The 12,318-nt window shown below is 43.9% G+C and overlaps 1 protein-coding gene across 3 annotated transcripts in view; it reads right to left on the reverse strand.

Moving 5' to 3' along the window:
- LOC121588030 (neural cell adhesion molecule 1) overlaps window positions 1-9,779 on the reverse strand; it is a 112,067-nt gene extending 102,288 nt beyond the window's left edge. The window contains exons 1-2 of one of the 3 annotated variants that reach the window (XM_041905519.1): window positions 9,729-9,779; window positions 7,525-7,864 (exon numbers count right to left, since the gene is read on the reverse strand). The gene's annotated coding sequence lies outside the window, so the exon portion shown is untranslated. Of the gene's footprint in view, window positions 1-7,524; window positions 7,865-9,320 lie in introns of all 3 variants that reach the window. The other 2 variants (XM_041905518.1, XM_041905517.1) reach the window with 2 other exon arrangements.
- Window positions 9,780-12,318: the final 2,539 nt, after the last annotated feature.

Genomic DNA, 12,318 nt, shown 5'->3' on the forward strand with positions numbered 1-12,318 from the left:
ATACATTTGATCAGATTATCTCATTCCCAAGGGAGCGTTGTTGCAAATTCGCATGTAAATGTTTTCGTACATGACTTTTTTACTGTCGTGTACGATGCACTATGAAAATATTTATTGATGCTGAAAGTATGGCTATCAAAGTAAATCGTAGAAAGGGAATATGGCTTTTGCCTAATTTGCATGTGAGCCGGAAACACTGTACATGAGTGTTGGTGCTGGATAATGAGAGATAATTTGTATGTCAATATAAAGTCTTGTTACAAATTTAATGTACTGCTCTGCGTTACAACATCTTTACCAAGTAAATGAGCTTTCTCATTTAACTGATACTGAGAACTGATAAAACGTTGGTATTTATCGTAATACACAGTATGAGGTTAGAATTATATATATTTTGACCAAACTTCACATCTTTCATCCAAATCGAGGTCTCAAACAAGCTGCTCAAAATACAGAGCGTGTGCTACACTGCTCTGTACCAAAAAAAATAAATCAGTAAAAATTAAACCAGCTGAAATCTGTCTCACTCAGTCTTATTCAACAGATCAGAGAAACACAACCGAACCCGAAAATCGGAAAATAATTCGAAAGTACGGGACTCAGCAGTCTCGAAATAATAAATATTATTTCTTAGAGGCGGCACGGTGTACTATTGCAAAGCTACACCAGCCCCTATAAGGCCGTACGGGATCGATTTCAATGTATATCTTCCTGCCAATAGGGAAGAAAGACTATTAGGTAACGTGGTATAAATAAGCGTATTAGCCTGCATAGGTCACCTGAACCTCAAAGGTATTTATATTGAAAAGCGGGCGAATGTCCTTTTCGAATAATTTTATCGGTTATTATCTGTAGTATTGTTAAATTATCAATTATAAACGCAATTTCAAGAACCGATTGGTGTTTATCAATTATTAAATGATCATAAAATACAACTAATAACAAAACATAGTATCTACTTAAAAATATCCACAAATTGTAATGTTTCTGTAAAATTATGTTTCTATAATCCAAACATAGTTCTTGCTATTGGTAGAATTAACTCAATTGTTTAATTCCACAAGAAAATAGAACTATTAAAATCCTTAATGCAGATGGGGCAGCACCATTGCACTTAAAACACGACGACAAAATGCTTACAAACACAAAATTACACCGGATTACCAACGCATGACGGTGAATATTGATTGATTTCGGGAAAGTAGAAACCCAACCCCAATACCACTCACCAGTATGAACCAACGGCAGTAGAATACGAATTGCAAAATTCTTCTAAGAACGCTCTCTGCTCAATTTGATGGCATCGAAACGGGGTGAAAGAGAATGTCAACGGTATTCAAGCGACGGGGCACAACGTGCAGTGCTATGGAATCAGCTTCAACAGAAGCGATTAATTCGATTTATCGTGTCACTCGCCGTTCCTACATTGTGGCAGTTACCCGTGGTAAGAGGTTGCTGCTCCATACTGAATCGAATGGATCATCCAATCGACAGATTCGTTCAACTAGACCACACCAACTAGCCATGCTCGGTGGTGAATCCGCCCAAGCGATCCCCGGCACGGTATCGTTTTGCATCGACTCCTTTCTGGCGGACATTCAAATCCTGGCACCGACACGTTTTCTTCGTCTGCACCTAGACAGACAGGAAGCAGACACGAAGCGAAAGGATTTCTATTCGTAGAACCATCCGCACCCTGGCAATGGAAGTTCCTGCCACCCTGCTTACCATCCAAATTTATCGAACGAAACGGACGTACAAGAGGGAGACGGCCGTTTTTCCCACGGTACTCTAGCATCCAGCAAGTGACACTGCAGCGCCCGTCTTCGGCGCTTTCATTTGCACGAAGCCCCATTACGTGCTCCAGCCCGACGAATGCGAACGAAAAACACCAAAACAAAAGCTCGTCGAACCACTTTGTCAGAGCGTCTACTGTCTGCTACAAAGAATCATCTTCACTCCGAATGCCAAAGCACATCCCATCGAAAACCAAGCACAGTGGGCGAGCCAAAACCGGCGCTATCTGGGACGATGGCTTGATTGAAATAAAAATGGCACTCTGCGGCAAAACATTACCGAACACCACTCAGCACAATTAGATCCGTTGGCGAAGCTGGTGCGGATGTCGCTTAACTTCTAGCTGTTCCTCTCCACTCAGTTGCTACCCACACAGCGACAAACCAGCAACCTTTGCGTAGAAGCCTTTCGTCGTTTCCGTTGTTTCGCTTTTTTCCGGGAAATGAGAACCTCCACGAGCAGCTGCTGGTGGTCGACGAGCGCTTTATACGACACGCTTGTCCGATGCCGGAACGCGTTTTGCTTTAATTAGGAATTTATTTGAATATTACTTGAATGTGTTGTCGTGTCGGTTTTCGTTAATTTCCATCCCGTACCGAAACCCTGGCCAAGCCCCTTCGCGTGCCTTACAATGTATTCAGCACCTTATTTGTGCTACACTTTGGTGAGGAGAAAAAGAGATGCCCTCCCTCTCAAAGGTTCCATTTGCCGTGAGGTAAAGGTGACGCTAAGAAACTTTAGCCCATTATACAAACACCGCCATTGGAACGAGACGCTCGTGCAGGGGAACTGTAAGCATTGGTTCTAAGGATTCTTGGGAGGAAGTAACAACTTCCAGCTATCCCCCTCGGTCTATCAGGCGGTTCGAAGCGGACCGTCACACAATGCCGTGCCGTGTCGAGTGGCTGTGAAACGTGAGAAAATTGCCAAATACACGTGGCCCCTCGAATGGCCCAGCGCAGGTAACTCCGGCCAGCGACCGGGTAAGCTAAGGATGCAAACGTTCAAAGAGGATGTGTTTTTTGTTTTCTTTGCTCATTTTCGTTTTCACCGATGTCGTTTGGGATGGATTGAAAGGACCAGAGGCACGCGGTGGCGCGACAGCAAAAGGGGTCAAATTGAAATGAACTAATTACGGAGCCCAAGCAGGTCTTCCGTTGCCGTTCTCGAGGACTGGCGCTCGTACTAGTTATGAAAATGGCAGCAGCGGAGGTGCAAATGAGTGTAGAAAATCAAATCAAATGAATGTTAACCACTCTAGACGTCATTGTTGGTCTCGGACCGCTGAGGCTAGGCTAGTGGTAGTGGAGCTGCTCTGCAGGTGGCTGTTTTCTCGGCAAAGGCACGTAGTTTCATAAGGTCTAGGCAAAAAGCAAGCGTTTCAATTGAATTGCCGCTTTGTGGATGGACTGTGTCGCAGGTGTGCCGTTCCGAATGGTAAGTTTTTGTGAGCTGAGAATTGGTTGCACGTGGAATGAGTATTGCTGATTAGTTTTGATAAATTACAACATGATTGTTTCTATTACTTAATATTATGTTTTGTTTTTCAAACCAATTTATGATTTGCATTTAAATGTTACAGAACATTTCAAATGTGTTACTTTCAACTATTCCGTCCGCTGCCTGTTTTCAAGTAATGAGCCATTGTCAAAAGAAGTAATATGTTTCAGGCTACGCTCAGAGTGGGCATCTTTATCGTTAATATCAAGTCTGTTAATAACATCAAATCTGTTGACCTTTTATATTCCGTTCATTTTTATACTCGGTCTTTGTCTATGTCTATGCAATAATAAAGTTCTATTTATACGTCCTCCAGTAGTCTTCATGAAGCCAAAATCATGGTGTCAGTTTTGCCATAACTGTACCATATTGAAATATCTGAGACAGTACACAACCGTTTTGGATGGATTGAAGTTATCTGCTGTTTTTGTCTCTATTATTGTGAATTTGAACTCTCTTGGCAGCTCAAATGGTTGTTACCTATTTTATGTTCAACATTTTATATCATATAGTGGCATAAACTTATAAGATCTCTTATAATGAAGTGTACATCGATTTCCTGCACCGTAAAAAATATACCGTTTTTCTTGGTACTTCATAATTTAATCATAGTTGAATCGTAATCAAAATGCGGCCTTAAGCTTAGTTGATGCATTGTTGCATACCAAGAGAGACTCGATTATCGGCAGAAAACATAAATATTATTTCTAAAGACTACTCCAGACAAACTCAAACATACAAGCTTGTCCGTTATTGATTGCAGCATTGTCATTTAGAATCATGGTGTGAATTGTCCAGTTGATTATAACCTTCTGAAAAACCCTTTTATTCATCGAATTGTTATAAAACATTATGGTTGTACATTAATTTTGATGCAAGTCCAAGAGTCTTATTGGTTCATCTACAACATTTTCTTTTGTTATTTTTCGTATCGTTTCGTCAGGTTTCCCAGTAATTGTAATTGATCAAATATGTCATGAGCATTACAGGCATATTGCTTCGATGAACATCATTTCTTGCCAGCTTCATTTGCTACTTGTTTGGTTTCAGATAGAATTTCAATGATTACATGAATGTGATTGATATTTTACCTTTCTACAATGAGTTTTGGAACCTTCCTTTTATGTATTATGTGTTTTATGTGACCTCCAGCGTAATAACGAAAAAGGCAAACTATCTTAGATAAACTATTTCACATGAGCTCTAATTTGCATTATCATTCGAAAGTATTATTTCTGCATTATTCAAAGATAGCTAATATCTAATTTTTCTTTATTTTTGGAGCGTTACTCAAATCTTGTGATCAAAGCAATACTCTAAATCATCTAATAAAGTCCACCATTGATATAAATAATACATTCACATGTAGTAGCTACCAACACAAAACATCATAATGTTCTGTCTTCATTTTTGCATTCTTAAGCTTTTCTCTCCACCCCTGTCGACGAAACCTCTGGCGTATTTTACGAAACATATTCATTATCTTAAGGAATGTGGTCGCTTTCCATCCCTGCTACCGGTACTTCTCAGAATAAACGAGTCACTCTCGCACGTTCTCTCATTCCATCGCTTGCGAACATTACATTTAATCTGTTTTGATGTTGATATGCTAAAACCCCGGACACGAGCTTTCGCGTATGGGACATCCCCCGGTGGGAGAAGATAATTAGAAAATATGCCCCAATGTAAACAGCCCCACTCTCCTAGCAAGGCTCAGAGGAGACTTTTCTGAGTGGAAATGGTAACAAAGTCGTCTTAGCGGAAGACGGTTTGCTTAATTTGTGAGAAACGGCCCCACAGCTTGTGTGACAACTCGGCGCATACAATCGTGCAAGAAAGTGCTCGTTAAGATAAACAGGCTTCGGTTTCCTCGACTTTGTGCTGTGGTTTCTTATTAGCAGCAACAACACAACACGACGTGTCGTTTATGACACTGTCATCAGATACAGCCCGGCATCGCACGAGGCACGCCAATGTGCGCTGATCAACGGAAGTGCAGGATTAAGCAAGGGTGAGCCAAAGAAACTCAGAAGAAGACCGTACGGGGCAAAAACGACCAGCTATTGTGAATATTTTAAAGTGACTAAAAGTAGCCAACAAAACGTCAAGGGGATAACGATTTCTGCGAAAATGATGTGCTGCTTCAGCATAAAATATCATCATTCAGTGTAATGTTTGCAGGCCCACTGAGAGGATGGGAAGAAAAGTATCTCTCCAAACAAAGGACGAGCCATGCCTCCACTTTTCAACAAACTTTAAAGAAACATCCCCAACCAACGTGAAGTGTGCATATTTTTGTCGCCTCATCCAACGAAGCTTCACCGGGAAAGCCTGCTCCATATCATCAACGTATCGTGCGCAATGTTCAAACAGTCCATCGCTCTAAACACCAATCTCACGCGCAAAAAATAACGCCAACACCCAAAGAAATGAAGCAGCCGAAAAATGCCCTGTGCCATTCGGCGCATGTATCTCTCTCTTGGTGTCTTCTTTAGCCCGTAAACAATGTACACAAAAAAGTGTGCCAATCAAATGGGAAAACGGCACGCCACACTGCTCCTACCACAGCCACCTGGCCAAGTCCAAGTCCGGCATCCGCGCAGATCAGTAACTGGGCGACGGCTGGCAGCCGGATAGGATATCTTAGCCTTGGCCACTGTTCCATTCCTCCCGCTTCATGCAGCATATCAAGTTGGATGGTCTGTGTTCGGAGGAAGGAAATTAAATGAAAACCATCCCATCCAAAATACCGCTCAGTTGTTCCGCGAACAGACGCTTCGTGCGCTTTATGAAAGACAGCCCGGAAAGTTTTCGCTCCTTGCTCTGCGAGATCGCTTCTCCTTCGTGCGTTTTTGTGTTTGTATCCAGCAAGGCATCCATTTGGGTTGGGCCAGGAAATGGAAAGCGCTTTTGATGATGCTTTTCTCTAACGAAATTCCTCACTAACTACAAAGGCAAACAAAAAATCAACGCACATTACCTTGGAGAGGAACACTTTTCCCTTAACTTTGCGGGATGCGGCTCCTGGTGTTTGAGCTGCTGGTGCTAAACAGAAACAATCTCGCAAAAGCACGCAGCCATCACCGAGTAGGGGCGCACCTAAGCGAAAGAAAAACAACACAAACACTGCACCACCGAATGTAATGATGGCGGTAAATTTTAAAAGCATCATTTTCTTGCCACGTTTTCTTTGGGCGCCCGCGGTTTCCTGGACACCAGCAAACAACGGCGACAAGAACGCACGCGGTTTTTTCACATCTGGCTTTTGGTTTTGCTGGGTGCCAGGGCGGTTGTTTTCCTTCGCTCCCCGTTCGTTCGCTGTTGCCGGTGCCTAAGCATTACTTTATCTTTGCTTCTGGCCCTCCCCCGCCGGCAAACGGCGAAGAGATGCGAAGGGAGGCGTTATTTGATGGAGACAAAGTTTTTATCACTTTTGCTGCGTTGTTTTACACCCACACGATGTCACTTGATGGTCGCAGCAGCGCTATGGGGAGGGAACGTGATTTTTCTCTTCCTGCTGCACCACTCCCTTTCCCACGCCCTATCAAAAGCTGCTCGACCATGAGTGTGATTAGTTTTGCTTTTATGCGAGAGCAAGGACAGCTTTTGTTTTTGGTTTTCCGTTCATCCGAACGCATCTACTGTAGTATACTGTTGCAGTTGGGGCTTTTTTGGGAAGCATGTTTTATGACAATGAGGGACTAGTACCGATAAAAAAAAGCCTCACACTGTATGCAATGGATCAAAGCCCCGCTGACCGTGTGGCTCCTACACCGACACTCCGATGTACCATTAAAAATTAATTAAACCCTGTCATCACCGTTGCAACATGTTTCATCTCACCACGTGGTCGTGCTGCAAACGCAAACAGGGCGCGAGCTTTAATTTGGCCAGCACTGCTTTATTTTCCTCTTTTTTTTCATTTTTTATTCATTTAGTCTCTCCCTCTCTCCCCAGCTCACTTAACCACTGTTGTATTTTTGTGGTTTTCAGCCTTTGGAGGGACATAATGTCGTCACACTGCAAAGCCTGGAATGGGTTCAACGTATCAACAGAAAAAAGGAAACGCAGCTTTATCTTTTTTGTTTAGAATATGCTGTACAAGAAGAAAACTTTGAACCTCTATTGTAGTTTATTTAACATAAAGAAAATAACAACAAAATCATAAAAATTAAAATGAACCTCTACAGCATTCCTGTTGAAAAGACACATTCCCCCAATTATTACCTCTTTTGATGAGTCATTTAAGCGCTCGTTCTTGTTTAGTACCTCGCACTCCAACCTGGTTCCCATTAGCAATGCACACAACCGTTTCGTTTCCGTTTCTATGAAATCTATCTATTTTTTCACGCATTTACACTTGCTGAAAACACTTGCCATCCCTTTGATCCACTTTCCAGATGCTGTGCGCTTCTCACTCTTTCGATTAAGCTATTTTTGCTCTCACGCGTTTCAATATTTCCCGCACACACACACTTTCTCACCCAAAAGCACATCAAACTCATAGACACAAACACATAAACACAAACACCCCAACTGCAGGCACACTCACTTCCACATTCCGTTGCTGCAAACAAAAAATAAAATGGAAAAACAACAAACGGTTAGGTTTATTTCGGCCTCCTTCTTGCGCCCCAGCAACATTCGCCACGATAAACTTTCACCATGATAAAGTTATGATGAAAAGCTGTGTGTGTTTTCGCTACATGTTTTGCCTTTTTTGGCATCTCTATTCACTGTAAAACCCACTGGCAACCAATGGGCTAGACTGCTTGCAAACTAGCGGTTCTCGAAGCTAGCACCAAGCATACACACGCATACACTAATACACTTGTTAGCCACGGATAGACCCACCACGAAAGGTTTGTGTAGGCTGGCGAGTTTCCATCGCACCAACGATACGGACCGCGTTGGAATGCTGACCATGGGCAGGACGTACTTAGCAAGGGACTAACAGCAACAAAAAACGCCAACCCTCACCTACATAAACTCAGGCACGGGTCTATTGGATCTGGCTTGGTGGTTGCATTCCGGGATGATTGTGCTAAACGATCCATGGTCGAATATTGCCACAAATAAAGAAACACACCGCAAAAAAGCAACACCCCTCACACACTAACACATGATACAAACTTTTACAATATCACCAGGGATATCGTAGCTCGAGGGATTCTGTTTTTATTTTTTGTGGTTGCTGCATTTTTCCACCCGTTTTCTCCCAGCGAGTTCCATTACGCACGATCGAACGAACACTTTCAATGGTGCTGTTTTGGTGAAACGATTTATCCCACTCCATCCGAGGCACCACCTGCTTCTCCCCCTACTATGCCGTGGCGGCTTACGTAGCTTTGGGTCCAATTATCCTTTTCAGGCTTCGTCGACGGAACAGCGTACGGGTGGAGCAATAATAAATTAATATTGCTTTCAACATAATCCATCGCGGGCACTTCCACTTCAACCGTAAGATCAACCATAGCCATCAACCCTTCCTTCCGCTTAATCCATATCCGGTACAACTGAGTGGATTCAAGAGCTGCAGGTCACTCGAAAACACCAGTCTGCATCCTTCCGCAGTGGTTATTCCAGCGTAGCTTCTGGTCGGCTGCATCAGACTTAACCACTGCGACTATCACTAGCCTATCATGGATGCGCATCGATGGCGAGAGAAGAAGCCAACCGAACGATGACTGTCTGCTGAACGACCACCCTGCACCAGCCTGGCACCAGCTGAGTAATCCAGATGCACTAGGCACGGGTCGTTGCGTTGAGCCATTTCCCTCACCAGGCTGGCTTTGCAAACAGAAGCGCCTGCACAAGCTAACACCGCACCGCAAGCAACGATTTACGCGACCAGCGAGCTTACCGTTACCGGCACAAACGCACTGCAGATTGGTATCTGTTTTCGGACCTAATGCCACTCGGGTCGAGTCGGTCGCTACCTCACTGGACACACTTGACTGACATCTTTGCCCCACATCACACGCTTTGCTCTGCGACGTAACAGAGGGGTTCCACTTACTCACCTTACAACAAAGTAGCGTTTGCACTTATTAGCAGAGACGTTGCGATTTCACTTTTCTAACTGCACGTCTAACCTTGCGACTACACGCAAACGCACTAGTGCACACGCACCCACATCCAACTTTCGCCTTACCACATGACACTTCTGCTTCTGGCTGGTCAGGGACGGCGATTTGCGATCACATCCGCATCTGTCAACACTCGCCCGCGGACAGCTGTGCGCACCGTCATCTTCATCTCGCGGGGCACGGGCCCTTGGCACAATCACCCATCGCCCGCACTACGGAAGGTAGCAAAGGGCGAACGACTTCCGCTTATTGTGTTCCACTATACTCCGACCGAACTACACACACACGCCCTAACGGGAAAGAAGGTGGATTCGAACGCGCTGTGTCGTCGCACCGTCGTACCGTAGGCTTCGCGGACTCAACGTCTGTCGAACGAAGGCGTCACACCAAAACTAAGGCATCGGGAAACATTTTACGTTCGGAGCGACCAGGCACAGGCTCCATGGTGTACCAGTCGGCGAGCAGGAAAAATGCAGCACTCACGCTCACACAAATCCGCTCAACGCGAGAGCGATGCTCCCGTACGGCGCAATGTAGTGCAACGTGAGCCACAGGCCGTACTTCTGCTCTACGCGGAGTGTGTCCTTGCCCTTGAGTGACCAATGCAATGAAGCGTCTTTTGGGGAGCAGCAGTTTTGGCAGCCCATGCTCCTTCAATTTCATTCTCTCTGGAGATTCATATGCATATCCGGGCGCTCACCAGGATCACCAGGGGCTGCTGGTTGAAAACGGTACTCTCGGCTTTCTGCCGTGCCCGCCATGAGTGAACGACCGGGCATGCGCTATCCGGCCAGGGCGAAGAACCTAGTCGGCTCACCGGCTGTCAAGGGTTGTCTGACGAGGCGCCAGACCACCACTGGCAGCTGTGTAGGGTAGCGCCCTCTAGATCTGAACTTAAGCACCAACAAAACGTCTTATTCGAATACACTGTCTTGGAGGAAGTTTTGTATTTTATTTCCTTAATACTAAGCTTGCTATTTTTCGTACGATAACACATTTCTGCCATCACTTGAACCTTCCATTACTAACGATGCCTCTATGAACTTCCCAAAATTCCCACGCGTTCCCACGTACTGACCGGATGTAAAACGTGCTAATTCAGTCCTGTTTACCTTCATTATTCATAATTTTGTCTGTTGACTCAAAAGACTTGCCGCTGAAAGCACAAGCGCTTCCTTCACTCGCGGCCTTGCACTGTGAAAATCTCCACGCGCTTGGTTTCATAGCGCTTTTCTGCCAACCGGTGCCCGGGCTGATTCTTGGAACGTGTATCCTTTGATAGGCTAGCGCCCCGCGCCAATCCTGCAATGCGTGGCCGCTACTTGCGCTAGGTGAAAAGTTAAAACAAAGCTTTAAACATTAACGCCAATCCCGTAATGGTCCAGGTGTGACCCACGCCGAGTAGGTGGTAGGCAATAAGACTGTGGTTCGTTGAAGACTGTGCCTGCTGTTAGTGAGTGTGTCAGTGTATGGCTCACTTTTCTCATCCCAACGAAGCTGCAAATTTCATAAATCTTTAATGCTTGATTGCCCAACTTTGCTCACGCAAACAGTGGGAACTTTAAAAAATAATGCCCGAAGCAAAACGCCTGGATTATCAAGAACGCGAGATAACTGGTGGGGTAATTGTATCATCCAAGTTTTGTTGTGGGAGGTGACAAAAAACAGGACCGTCCTGCACGGCAAAACATTGCTGGGGTCTCTTCCTTTAATACGCACACACGCTGAATTATAGTTTACATTCCAACCCCAAAATTCTAGCCCACGTTGCACTTTAATTTCATACCACGCTACTTTTGCAAAATGTAGTATCTTTGGATCGTAAACACACACAAACAGGAACACCAAAAATGAAACAAAAATGTTTTAAAACCCGGGAAAACAGAAGCCCACTCATAGAATTGCAATCGAGTATAAGGAAAAGGTACGAATAACCTACAAAAAAGGCGGCAAGGTACGGCAAATGAGAAAAAATTGAAACACATGGCCGCGTCGTCGAGCCAGTAGTGTCAGCACAGTCAACTGGTATGGCACACGAAACTTGAGGCTCAGGAAAGATACAAGCAATAAATGGCAATATAATTGTTCCCAAAATAAACAAAGCATCCACAGCCTTAGTCCTGCTTAACTGTGCTCACCACACCACGCTGTGTCTACACCTGGTACATGTATGGCCGGCAACGGAGGGCTGCTCCGACGATGAAGGCATCATTAGCGTGTTTTGGTGAACTGAATCGGCATTTCTGGGTTTGAGCTATTCTGATAATGTTTTTATCCTAGTTTTACTTGTATATGTGTATAAGTAATATGTTATGCAATAAAGTAGCATGATTGATTAAATATGATGCTTTTTTCTCGAATTTTTAACTACATAGTTTCTCAAACTAACTTGTAACTGCCTCTAGACGAACAGAAATTTGCCTTGTAAAATTTGACCAATTTTGTTCCATTTGTATTTGGTTGTTTAATTTTTTTACCAGTCTATACAAAGTCTCATCCATCAAATCTGTGAATCGAACCATCGGTCCCATGGATGGTTTTAAATTAAAGTTTCAAAATTTAAGGCAGTCATCATCATCTCAAAATTGTGTGTAATCAATTCAAAATTTGAGTCCAAATAAATAGTTTCTCGGAATCCTACAATACTTATTAAACAATGAAACATCTTTTGAGGCTGGTTTTTCCGGTGCAAGTTACTTGTGCAATTTTGCTTGCATGTTTACATGTTTATGAATGATTTCATTTTTTGAAATAATGTTGAAATAATCCACACTGAAAGCGTGAGGTGTTTTAGGCGTGATGACATTATTTCTGCGGCGGATCATTCATACATTGGACTAAGCAGCTGTATGGGGTACGCAGCTTTAAGGGACGAAGGTTCAACAAGGACACTCTCCCTGAAGCATAAAAGTTTGTAAGCTTTCTGGAAATC

This window comes from Anopheles merus, chromosome 2R (assembly GCF_017562075.2).
Source record: "Anopheles merus strain MAF chromosome 2R, AmerM5.1, whole genome shotgun sequence".
NCBI lineage: Eukaryota > Metazoa > Arthropoda > Insecta > Diptera > Culicidae > Anopheles > Anopheles merus.